General features: G+C 33.0%; 1 long non-coding RNA gene across 1 annotated transcript; it reads right to left on the bottom strand.

The window, feature by feature from the left end:
* Window positions 1-8,180: 8,180 nt before the first annotated feature.
* On the bottom strand, window positions 8,181-10,781 carry LOC136286014 (uncharacterized). Its single transcript, XR_010719686.1, has 2 exons — window positions 10,715-10,781; window positions 8,181-8,599 (listed from the first exon to the last, which is right to left on the bottom strand). It is a non-coding gene; the product is annotated as an uncharacterized lncRNA (long non-coding RNA).
* Window positions 10,782-11,013: the final 232 nt, after the last annotated feature.

Genomic DNA, 11,013 nt, shown 5'->3' with positions numbered 1-11,013 from the left:
GGGCTGTTTTCATGTCCCTGCTGCACAAATTTCATTATCTTTCAGTATGATCCATTTTCAGGATGGCTCATTGTATAGAGTGCAGTGTTCTATGCCTTTAAAGAAGATGAAGTACAATTTAGACCAGTATCTACTTGTCTAAAGCAACTATAGGAGAAAACATGAGCTATAAAAACAATAGCAAAAAAGTGTTAAAAATTTAGGAGTCTAAAGGTGTAAAATTATTGCGATCAGATACAATATCTTCACAAAAAGATTATGAATGAAAATGCGATTAGGAGAGACAAAACCACTGATTTAAATAAAACTTGTTCAATACAATCTGCTTCCAATTTACAATGTAGTGTTGTAGTTCAGGAAAACTCTCAAAAAATCTTTTGATGTCAAATATGAAGGGCAAAGCAGCTAGGAACTCAGATAGATGAATATGTTGTGTGGTAGTTAAATGCCAATGTAAAAGAACAGCTTCTATAAACTGCTATCTTTCATATTTTCTTTAATTAATGTCAGTTCCTGGTTCTATTCAGTTTTGTTTTCTTCCTGTGATATATAGATCTGCAATTTTATTTTCAGTCTTGTTTGTTTCATCTTTGCCTCCAGGACTGCATTATTGTGGAAAAGAAACAACAGAATATTTTCCTCAAAATGATGTAGGCATAGATGTGTTATTAACTGAAACTTCAGATAAGTAGTTTATGATTTTTATCTTGTTCTCATATTCATCCATACAGCAGATGTATAAATGAGACTCAAAGTATAAAAAATTGATTGCTTTATATGGGTACCCATAGGTATTAGCAAGTATAAATTTGAATTGTGGATTTTATGTTATATGTTATTTATTAGATGTGAATCTGCTTCTAGACCTGTGAACAGAAAAATGATTAATGCAGCAAGTTTCATCCAGCTACAGAAGTCAGAAAACATTTGCATTAGTTCCATCAGTATTTTCATTGTGATATATTTCTTTTATTTCAAAGTTTATTATATTTTAATCATTGAAAATAACCCTTATGATGACTGGCCTTGTGATAAAGAAAAATGTATCTTTATTTTTGCTTTTAAAAAATTATTTAAAAGGCATGTCATGCATATGATAAAATTACAATCTACTTGTAATGCCATATGAGAAAATATGAGATTTAATAGTGGTTTAATAACTGTTTAAACTTTGTGTTTCCTTGGATTTTTTTTTCTTTTCTCTTGTACTGTATGCTACTGGAGTAGCACTCTTCACAACTTACTAAACAGTACTATGAAATCATCCAGTTTAGAAGATAAACTTGTGTTTAAATTCTTATTGCTTTTATTCATGGGTTCATCCCAGAGTGATTGTATCACTATCAACTTTTTACAGTATTTATAGCAACAAAAGAAAACTACGGCAAAAACCCAGAATTAGGAAACCCAGGGTCCAACTGTGCTTCACGTTAAGACACAAATTCTGAAGTCATTGGACACGCCTAAAAGAGAGTTAAAATTCATAGAATAAGGGAATATATTATGAATTTATGGATTCTCAACAGAAAAAATACATCAATGCTTGTTTTTTTTAAAAAAAAATTACAAGGAAAAAGCTGGAAAATGAAATTAGAAATCTGAGGACTCTATATTGGAACATATGACTCTAATAGCAATTGCATTATCTGTTTTGATGTAAAACCTCACAATTGTTTTACATGAACACAGTAATTCAGAAAATCTCATTGCATTTAGTTTGCTGAACCTCATACAATTCAAACACTATTTTTTACTGAGGTTAGAAGAATGTGAATTTGTATTAGTGAAAAACTTCTTATGCATTAAATTCTAGTAGTGCTTCTCTGAAGTCTGCTTCTAACTTAAAGCTGCTAGTTTCACTCCTCCACTGCTTATTTACAAACTGTAGTAAATCCTTTTTCATGCTGGTTAAGAGAGCAGTATTGGCTATTAATCTACAGCTGTTTTCATATTAAAGACATCAGAACTAGCTATATTTCTACATTCTTTTTTTCTGCTTTGCAGAATAATGACACATATTTGTTGTGAATTTATACTCAACTTTTCATAAAATCTTCAAAGATGTTGATGTCCTAAATGTACTGGCATAATTTAAAATCATAGTTGAAGCAATCCTACAAGCTAATATATTTCATCAGTTCTTTAAAAAAATCCAAAATTTATCAATAAAATCTGAGAGTTGGCTTTTTTGTTGGTTTTGGATGTTTGGTCATTTGGTTGTTAGGCTGTTTTGGGTTTTTTTCTCTCATAGAATGAATCCTTGCAATCTAATACAGGTGCTCATGTTGATTTGCATTCCCAAGGTGTTTCATGTCTCTCTGTTGATCATATAAAGGAAATTTCACTGCCTTTGACCAGATAAGTAGCTTTAGATAATTGATGTAGGCTCAAATAAATTTTAGTTTTAAATAAACTGGAAAATACTAACTGTTTCAGCAGGTTTTGTAAGATAACATATTTTGACTTCACATTGCTGTCTTTCTTTCCTGATACAGCTTGAAGATACGAGATAGTACCTGAGATATATCCTCTTCACTCTGTGAAAATGCAGATCTGGAAGATTAATCCAGTGGACTAATCTTTTGTCTTTAGCCCTATTAAGAAAACAGAACAGGATAAATACAGATCTTCAGGGGCAGTAAGCATTTACATCCCCTGTGAATACCATCTCTAACTGTTGTTACTCCAATTCTTTGGATCATTATGGTTATGAAGAGTTAAATCAGTTTAAAGGTTGTGGCCCTTTGCCTCTAGTCTTTCCTTTGCTTGAGACATCTAAGCTCAGTGTGCTGTGACCTTTCATGAGTAGACATGAGCAAGAATAAATTCTTTAGTGTTATTTTCAGATTTTCTTCAGAGAATAAAGAATTTAGAAACAAAGTGCAACTACACTGAACCAATTACATTTGGAATTTAAGACCTCTTAATACAATCTTTAAAAAGTCATCAGAAAAATGTGACAAAAAACCCCTGACTTTAATTTTAACATTTTTAAGACACTCTAGGCCTAATCATGCTACCATTGAAGTAAAAGCTACAACTCCCATGGATTTCACTGGGCTCAGGATTATATACACAGCAGGGGACCAGACTCAGTAATCCATGAAGTCCTTTTCATCTCCATGTTACTACAATAGCAGCAGAAGTCTGCAGAAAGCATGATAATGTCAGGGTTTCAAGGCTTGAAAAGTTTGAAAGCTAGGACTTCCACATGAAAGATATTCTTTCTGAGAAGTGCAACTAACATAGAGGAAACTATGATTTTGAAATTAAGTTTCTATTGGCTATAAACATTAATCACTACAAGATACCAATATATCTGATACAGATTTGCATTTTATAATTATTTTGGCTTAAGACTGTGATGGATGTTTGAAATCTTTTTCTTACTGTGAAACTGGGCAGGATTTTAATTAGTTCCAACATTCCAGCTGATGTGTATGGGTGACAAAGCCAAGTATGAGACATGGAAATAATTGTGAAGCCTTTACTGCAGTTTCAGTACATTTATTCAGGGCAGAACAACTGGAAATCAGCTTGAATGCCCTGTCAGTGAAACTAACTCACCATCCTCTTTTGCATTTCATGTTCTTTTCCTCATTAACAACAGCAACAGCTGTGCTAGTCTAAATTCACAGATTTTATTTTTTTTTCTAAATCCTCTTTTTGACAATCAAATGCTCTAATTCTAGAAAGAGGTAACTGCATCAGTTTTTCAGATTTGGCATCTCACAGTTTGTGCTGCTTTATGATTACCTGTATGTCACCAGACTATGGCAAAAGATGGTTATTAGAAGTCAGGTTCAGATCTCAGAGCTGAGTGTAAGCACTGCAATTACAGAAGTTGGAAAATGGACATTTAGGTGTCTTACAGCATTTAAAGTGTTCAAGAGTGCCTGACTCAGAGGTCTCTTTTCTCTTTGTAGGGAGCCAGTATGACTTTCATAGCCATTTAGCTTTCTATATGCAAACAGATAATGGATCTTAGCTAGTAAATAGAAAACAGTGGTAGGAGGACTCTGTGATAATAAACATGTGTCTCAGTTCTACTGTACCATGCCTTCTTTTCCATGTTTGCCATTTGCATCCACCTTGGGAACAGAACACCTCATTATTGAAGAATAGATGTTCTTGATAGTCTTCTAGATAAGCTAGAAGACTTGTGGTTTTTAGGGTTGCATTTGATCCATTCAAACTAATCAAAAGTAAGTGAATCAGAAAAGTGCTTGAAGCATTTTGTATATTTTTCCCCATCATTTGGAAAACATTTCCTATTTTTTCCTTCTTTTTTTTTTTTTTTCATAAACCTCACAGTTTTCCATAGCAAGATAATGTCTAATAAATCTTTAAAGTGAGAAACAGGTTGCAGTAGTGGCCTGTTTGATTTCTTATCTTAGATCCTCAGTGCTGTTTAGAAATGTCTTATAAACAAACTGTTAACACATTCTTGAAAAGATTTGTTATCTTAATTTGAAGAAAGTATTGATTAAGGATCATAACCCTGTTTAAATAAACAAAAGATTGGGATTCAACAAATTGCTTATAGGTTTTCGTTTATTTCAACTCAAGTTCTCATTCAAACTGATTCCATTCAATACCACCCAGAAAGAAAATTAGCCTCTCATATGATCTTCATGTTACTGAAATAAAATAAATCAGCTTTAAACTGATGTGACATTGAACAATCTTCCTTTTCATATTTTTAAATTTTTAAAATTATTTTTTACTCAATTTACACTTCTGAAAGATCCAGTTTTAGGAGTCCCGGGAACTGAAATTCCTTTTGTATTGGCACAAGAGATAACACAGACTGTTTAGACAGCATTCGTGATCCTGCACTATCCTGACAGCACATCTTGTCTTTAACATATTGGAACATTCTGAAACTGAAATGGTAGATAAAGTTTCCAGTTCTTGACTGTGCTAAGGTACATTCAGGCCTGTAGCTTGAAAGTTTTAAATACATATTAGTTTACACACCTTACTCTTTAGAAACTGATAATTTCTTTTCAAAGTAAGTTTTAGGCAATTGGGTTCCAGGCTGCTGTCTGCAGCAATGAACATTTCTTGATGTCTATAATATAAACCTGAGAAACAGATAATCGTGAAATTATTAAAAAAGGTTTTTAAAAGATATTTCTAAAGGCTATTTTGTTAATGTTTTATTTGAAGTAGATTTGCTTGCCAGCATGAAATCAGGTTGGCTGTAACTTTGTCTGAGTCTCATAGACCTCGAGGGGTGCAGAGCCCAGGACTGTCCATGGCAACCAATTTAAGTGTGGCACTACCCTTTTAGTTACAGTTATTTTCCTAATGCCTCATAGGAACCTCTCAAGCCACAGGCTGGGGCCATTTGTTTTCGCAGTATCATCTAGACATTTTCATGATTGCAACTCCCCCTGAGGTGATATTAGACTGCTGTGAAGTGACCCCTTAGCCTCTTCTTCAGGAGACTAAGCAAGCCCAGCTCCCTTTGCTTGTCTCAGGTAGAACATGCAATCTAGACACTTGATAATTGGGGTCGCATTATGATGTATGTCTTTCATATTTCAAAATCTTTCTTGAATGAGGGACTCAAAATCTCAGTGCAGTATTCCAGAGGTGTCATCACCAGTGCTTGCACATCACTCAGACTTTCTCTTTCTCCCCACTCCGAGCTTCCCCAGAGAACAGGCTGTGGTGGTCAAGAATTGGGAAGGGGCAGACCTGAAAGACCTAACCTGATCCACAAGATTTCTCACTTCCAAGCCAAGACTCTCCTTCTATTTTTGCTGCTCCATGGGAGGAGGGACAAGTGTGCAGCTGTATCAGTGTTTCAGTGTTAACTATGATCAATATAGTGGTTTACAAAACAGTAGCATCTTTTTGTACTAAAGCTCTAATTAAATTAAAGACATAAAGTATTATTTCGTATTTTATTATTTACAGAGAAACTGAAAGATTTAATTAAGTAAATAAAAGCAGAGAACTCCAAATTAATAGGACATTTATAACTGTAATTTTAATGTTTTCAATTTTAAAAACCTATTTCCATTATTTCATATTTACATTGAGCTAACAGGGATCACAATCTGATTTCTTGCCTCTGGACTAACAAATTCTTTTACAAAGGGCTTCTACAGTCTTGTATACAGAAAGTTAACAAATTCAATGCTTTCTTAATCCTCATAGGGTATGAAAGAGAAGTAATATAATGTTGATTTTTGACAAAGTCTACCAGGACTTTGCAAGTGTTAGTTTGGTTCAATAGACCTATAATTGATAGCTATCTTAAGGATGCTTTATTCTTCATAGTATCTTTCATTTGCTATATTGAATCTTAGGAAACTGTGAAGCCTGGCAGGTATCTTCTCTGTCACTGAGTCTAGCATCCAGCAGGGAAGTGGGCTGTATCTTTTCCTGAAAGGTCAAAAGCTATTAAAGCACCACTGAAAGTTGGGCAGTTAGGGGGATAATTCTGCTATTTCTGCAGTTGAATGCAGTACATGAAACCACTACTTTACACAAGCTATTATACTTTTTTAGTTAACCAGGAGGTCACTATGAAAGTACTCTTTTGGTGATGTGCAGATAAAGCATAATTTTGGTGGAGAGTTCCTGAGTTAAAAGAGATCTTAGAGGATATAAAGAAAGCTCTATGTCTTTCTACCAAACACCATCCCCAGTTCTAATATGGCATAAATAAGTTTCTGGAGTATGTGAGTAAAGTACAGGCAAAGTCAAGATTTCAGTCAAAATGTCCTGGGAACTTTGTATACACATAATTGTATCAAAATACCGTTCTTCTAATGAGTGTTTTCCCTTTCCTTTCTCTTCTTTTTTTTGAGAAGGCTGATCAGCTACAGCTAAAGATCAAACCACTAGATTAATGAGATCCCAGCTGAGTGATCAAAAGAGGTATGGAAAAATAAAATAGTAGCTTTATTTTACACATAAAATTCGGTGATGCATTTTTTGATACACAGCATACACCTCAAAAAATTGGATAAATTCCCTTTAACTTTCAGTATTCTGACACTACTTATTACTACTTGGCAGGTTCACAGTTTCTTTACAGTAATATCCCTTTAATTCCTCTTCAGCACTTATTTTCCCATTTTTTTCTGTCCATGGTGTTACAAAAACAATTAAATATATATATATATCTATATATCTTTTCCAAGAACTAGAGAATGAAACAATTTTCCAATTGATTACAGCTGAATGACATTCTGAGATACGGAAAAGACATATACTGGCAATGGTCTTATGCAGTTAAATTATATAAGACCATTAACATGACAACCTTAAGCAACTTCCTAAAATAAAATTAAATATTGTAACTAAACAAGCAAACAAAACAACTGCCTTCTAACTCAAAATATTCTGTGAATCTGAAAACTTCTTCTGCTTAGTTGAGTTGCAAATATCATTCTTCTTAGATTACAGGGATTTTTTTAAACAGCTTTAATTTCCTGTTTACATTACTCTTTTTTGTGCTGAAGTTAATATATTTATATTAATATTTAAGAATTCTGCAATTGATAAAAAAGCAACCTCCCAGAGACAAGTATAATTTTACTTAGAATGCAGTGGATTACCACTCTGAGTCCTGTTTTTAAATTTATAGATGTTTTCAGAGTCAGACCAGTGAGACAATTAGAACTATAGTGTGTTGAATGCAATTAATCCATATACCTATATGTGACAATTAAGAAACTATGTAGGAGTTTAGATGATAATTTTTTCTTTACCAAAACCCCTACCAGTATCTGAGACCTTAAAAGATTTAGTTATTTTCAGTTACAATATTAAGTAAGGGCCCAAGTCCACCTTGGATAAACACACATGAATGCTTTCCAATTTCTACCAGAAAAATTGACAGCAAATACATTATCAAATTTTGCTTTGCATATTTGTATATATGAAACATCAAGTTCAATGTTCTACATTTGGTACTGGTGCCTTTCATTTAACCTCATTAAAACCAAAAGGGTCACTTTAAATTAATGGCTCCATAAATTTGAAAAGGATTTGTTAATATTCTGACCTGAGAATTGCAGAATGTGCAGGAATGATTGATGAGAGCTGTTCTGATATTGCAGATAATGAATTATCTGCACAGAGAAACTTGACCAATTTCTTTACCAAAGGGCAAAAAAATTTGGAACAAATTACAGTTGAAAGCAGATGAGAACAAATTAGATTATGTTATCTTTATTTCCCAATCTGAGTGTGACATGAAATCAGTAGATACTCTGTCAGTTCCTCAGACTATTTGACAGTTTCAGATAAAACCCAGAAAATCTGGATTCCATCTTCTCTGTGTCCTCTGATTATGTAATTGTAGACAGTAACAAAGATTCCAGAGGCAAGGCTGAGGGCTGATCTGTCAGCTTGTGATTGTAGAATTTGCTCCAACCATGACTCTCCTGATGACCTCCACCTGACTTGTTCTAGCACTTAAAAATGCTTTACTTCCTGGGCAATGAAAAACTGCATATTTCACTACAGATGTGCTGAACAAAGGGCAAGTATCATAACCGTGGTCCTGCTGGTGACAACCTTGCCTGTGCAGACCAGAGGATGTACATGGCATGTGAGTTGGAGGTTCATTTATCTGGAAGACAGACACATATTTCTAGTTAGTGCATTATTTTCTAAGGTGATGAGACAGTGGAGCCTATATACATATATACATGCACAAAAATATCTGAAGAATACATGTGTTTTATGATGCAGGCAGTTGTCCTTCTTAATTTTTTTTTCAATGTATACAGCCAAGCAATACGTGAGTGACCAGATCATCTTGTAATGCTCATTCTCACTGCCCTAAAAACAAGTCACTGTTTCAAATCTCAGGAAAAAAATCCAAACAATAACAGGAAAAAATGTACAAATATTTGCATCCTTATTTGAATATGAAAAATAGATAGAAAAACTCTTAATACAATAATTTTTTATTTACATATGGGAACAGTTTGTTGGGTGAAAAGGCCTTAGTCAAGTAGGGGCTGCACTGTATTTGGCATACAATGCAATATATGCCTTTTTTTTTTTTTATTTGGCATACATTATTTATTCTTTTCATCCTTTCTTCTCATCAACTTCTCCTTTTTTAACTTTTTGACACTAATGCATTAAAAAAAATTAAAAAGCCACTGAAGATTTTGCTACTGCAAACTTTTACACATATGAGAGATACAATTTGTACGTGAATAATTCAATCTAGGTGTCTGACAGCTATGCCTATAGACTTTAAAGGCACATACACTTTGCTTCATTTGAAATTAAGTGATTTACTCCATTTAACTATGTTTTATTACCATTAAAAGTAGCTCAATAAATTGCTTAGTTAAAATAACAACTTGGCTTAAGCCAAGTAAAGTAGTAATTTATGTATGAAGTAGTTAAGCCTGAAAAATAGAAAGAAATACAAGTTTCAGAAAAAGCATATCTGAACAGAATCAGCTCTTTAACCTGCTCTGCTGACCTTATTACTAATGCCGGTGTACATTTAATGTCTCCTGTAAAACAGACACTTGAATTTTCCAGATTTCTTACTGTGGAAGGATATATTGTAAATTCTCTGGGTTTACCAACTGACCTCTCACAGACCAAATAATTTATACCTATTTCTTCTTGTGTCAGTGCTGACAGGTCTTAACTCTTTGCATATTTATAGAGATGGAAAATAAAATATGTCTCCTAAGATTTAATGTTTCTATGCTAAACTTTTTGACTTTAGTAGGTTCTTCTTTCCTTGAACATTTATGAATTTTACAAATCTGTAGAAACTTTCCCTAATGTTAAGTCACAAGACCTGCACACCATATTTACTCCTTCCTTGTAAAATGTCACTGGAACACCATTACCAGAATAAAAAAGATGGACTTCCATACTTTGGAGTATAACGATATGTTTGTACCACTTTGTTACCCAATCTCCTTATGATAAACTAAAACGCCTTAGCTAATTTTACTGGTCTTACAATTATCTCAATCTTTACATTTTCTTTACATTTTTCCCATTTGATGAGCAGAAAATCTATTACACAATTCTATATGACTTTTGATCATAGTTTATAGGATCTCCAGATGCAGGCAGATCAAAATTTTATAAACATGAAATACATCTCATTATTTATCCCATACTACCTTTTTATAGTAATATTGGCATTTTCTCATATACCTGGTAATCTTGAATGTATTATTTACATAATTATGTTTCGAATTGGATTGCTAACATGTCTTAACTGGAAAACCTGAATAAAATGATGTAATCTGTTATGGGGTTTGCATATAACTAGGAAGAGTAAGAGTAGTGGAAGAAGTAGAATTACTGCTGTTGTCAATTATTTCTAAGTATTATTCTTTGTAGTAGAAGTAGCATATACAATTTCAATTTATTAAAGAAATAGCTGGTGAAAGCTAGGAGAATGTAACTAAATTTAGTTTATATCATTTAAGAAAAAGCACAAAATTTTAATTTGGTGTTTGTATAAAAATGCTTTTGAATAGAGTTCTCTGAATTTACATATATATGAGCAGGGTTTTTTTCAAATTTTTATAAAGGCAGCAATTAAATTAATCAAAACAAAAAAAATATCTTCTATTGATTAGCAAAGTAAAGTTTTTTTCTATGCAGAGAAAAGCCAGCATTTTTTACTAAGCAAAGTTTGATTAAATGTCCTCTTAGACTGAAACAAATTAAGTCAAAGCATATAGAAAGGTACCTGAAGCCTGGAGGTACACGAATGATATAGGAGGTTTTTTGGTGCATCCATCATGATATGAGTACCTGATATTGTAGAAGAAAATAAGTAATTCTCTATTGCATTGAAATTCATATATTGTGAGAAAAATACTTCAGAAAAAGAATATAATTTAAACCGAAGGATATCATTCCATGATACTAGAAACGGAGGTGTGTATTCTAATAATGTGCTTAATTCAAGAGCAGATCAAAAAAAAGTACTGCTTCAATAAGGTGAATCAAAATTAAATAAATATGATGGCAATGTTTTAAATTCAG

The sequence above is a fragment of the Chamaea fasciata genome, unplaced genomic scaffold, assembly GCF_029207755.1.
Source record: "Chamaea fasciata isolate MVZ Bird 193981 ecotype frontalis unplaced genomic scaffold, bChaFas1.0.hap1 SCAF_2, whole genome shotgun sequence".
In the NCBI taxonomy this organism is placed as follows: domain Eukaryota; kingdom Metazoa; phylum Chordata; class Aves; order Passeriformes; family Sylviidae; genus Chamaea; species Chamaea fasciata.
Note: the sequence above shows the minus strand (reverse complement) of the source record. Positions and strands in the feature narration are given on the sequence as shown.